This window comes from Gossypium hirsutum, chromosome A10 (assembly GCF_007990345.1).
Source record: "Gossypium hirsutum isolate 1008001.06 chromosome A10, Gossypium_hirsutum_v2.1, whole genome shotgun sequence".
In the NCBI taxonomy this organism is placed as follows: Eukaryota; Viridiplantae; Streptophyta; class Magnoliopsida; order Malvales; family Malvaceae; genus Gossypium; species Gossypium hirsutum.
Window position 1 is genome coordinate 6,984,797 of NC_053433.1, and position 2,009 is coordinate 6,986,805.

General features: G+C 37.8%; 1 non-coding gene across 1 annotated transcript; it reads left to right on the forward strand.

The window, feature by feature from the left end:
• The first annotated feature begins 1,065 nt into the window (after positions 1 to 1,065).
• On the forward strand, positions 1,066 to 1,171 carry LOC121208742 (small nucleolar RNA R71). The gene has a single exon (XR_005903868.1). It is a non-coding gene; the product is annotated as a small nucleolar RNA R71 (small nucleolar RNA).
• The last annotated feature ends 838 nt before the right edge of the window (positions 1,172 to 2,009 follow it).

Consider the following 2,009-nt stretch of genomic DNA (forward strand, 5'->3'; position numbering starts at 1 on the left):
TGCATTTAGCTCCACATGCGACGCCTCGTCCAACTTCCGCTTATTTGCTAAAAGCTCCTTTAAAAATTTTATTGCGTTTGGCATCTACGATAGAGCTTCAATAAATGGTAAGTTAATATGTAATTTTTTAAGAGTTTAAGGAATTTACCAAATTGTTCATCTGAGCGGTCTTCCATTGTCGCGTTGGGGTATGGTACACGAGATTTATATTCGACATTTACTGATTTGTTTTTATTATGACCTACCTCACCTTAATCTCTACTCACCACAGTTTCTTGCCTCGATTCTGGATCAGGCTCAACGAATCCTTTTTCATCTTGAACATTAATCGCGTTGAGCTGTTCCCTTGGGTTGGGTTCAGTATCACTTGGCAAGCTACCTTGTGGTCGTTCGGAGATTAGTTTGGAAAGCTGGCCTATCTGAGTTTCGAGCCCTTGGATCGACACTTAATGATTTTTAAGTGCTGTCTTGGTGTTCTGGAAACGTGTTTCTGACACCGAGATAAATTTAGACAGCATCTCTTCAAGGATCGGTTTCTTTTCCTGTTGATAGGGTGGTTGTTGAAAACCTGGAGGATGTTGTGGTCTTTGATTTCCTTGACCACCCCACGAGAAATTGGGATGGTTCCTCCAACCTGCATTATAAGTGTTACTATATGGGTTATTTTGGGATCTAGAGTTATTGTTACCCTTATATTGGACTTGTTCTTCCTCGATACTAGGGTTGAAGGGTTGATACTCTATACATGCTCCTCCTCCATTTGTCTCGCACCTCATTACTAGATGTACCTGAGTAGAACCAAGTAAACCATCAATCTTTTTATTTAGAAGTTCTACCTGGTCTGATAGCATAGTAACTGAATCGACGTTATAAACGCCTGCTGTTTTAGTTGCCTTAGTCCTCATTACTTGCAACTGATAGTTATTCAGTGAAATCTCTTCAATAAATTCATAAGTCTCTTCAGGTGTTTTGTTGTTAATGGTTCCCCAGGCTACTGCATCAATCATTTGCCTTGTCGAGGGGTTCACACCATTGTAGAATGTTTGAACATGCAACCATAGAGGTAGTCCATGGTGAGGACACCTTCGCAGTAGGTCTTTGTATCTCTCCCATGCATCGTAAAGAGTTTCTAAGTCCATCTGCAGAAACGAAGAGATATCATTACGTAATTTGGCTGTTTTAGCCGCCGGGAAATATTTTAATAGAAATTTTTCGGTTATTTGTTCCCAAGTAGTAATTGACCCTCGTGGTAACGAGTTCAACTACTGTTTAGCTTTGTTCCATTAATTTTAAATATATCACAGAATTCTAGGAAATTTGCCAAGTGAGTGTTTGGATCGTCATCCTGCAAACCATCAAACTGGACAAATTTCTGTATCATTTGAATAGTGTTAGGTTTTAGTTCAAAATTATTTGCAGCAATAGCAAGCCTAACTATACTTGACTCAGTTCCTGTTAAAGTAGGTTTAACATAATCATACATAGTACGAGGAGCAAGATTTTGATTTGCTAGTTCAACGGGTATCGCAGGAGGTAGCTGATTGTCTTGGTTTTCAACCATCTCCTCAGTTAGGGTTGGAATATCGTCCTCTTGCTCGTTCTCTGTGTATCTTAAGCTTCGCCTTATTTCTCTTTGGTTTCTGTGAACTGTGCGATCGATTTCTTCGTCAAAAAGTAGTGGTCCTGACGGGTTTCTTCTAGTTATAAACTAAAAAAACTGCCAAGAGAAAGAAACAGTAAATTAATAAATAATAATAAAAATAAAATAGAATTAACTTGCAAGAAAAATAAATGGCTAAAGTAATAAAAATTTAGCATTCCTAATATCTTAGTTCCCTAGCAACGACGCTAAAAATTTGATCGTGATTTTCATGACAGGTAAGTTTTATATATTTATAATTAATCGTTCTTGAAACTAAATATTATCACGATGTAGGCAAGTGTACCTATCGAACAGTAGTATAGTTTTAGCAAGACCGGAACCCAAAGGAACTAAAAGTACTAGTAAT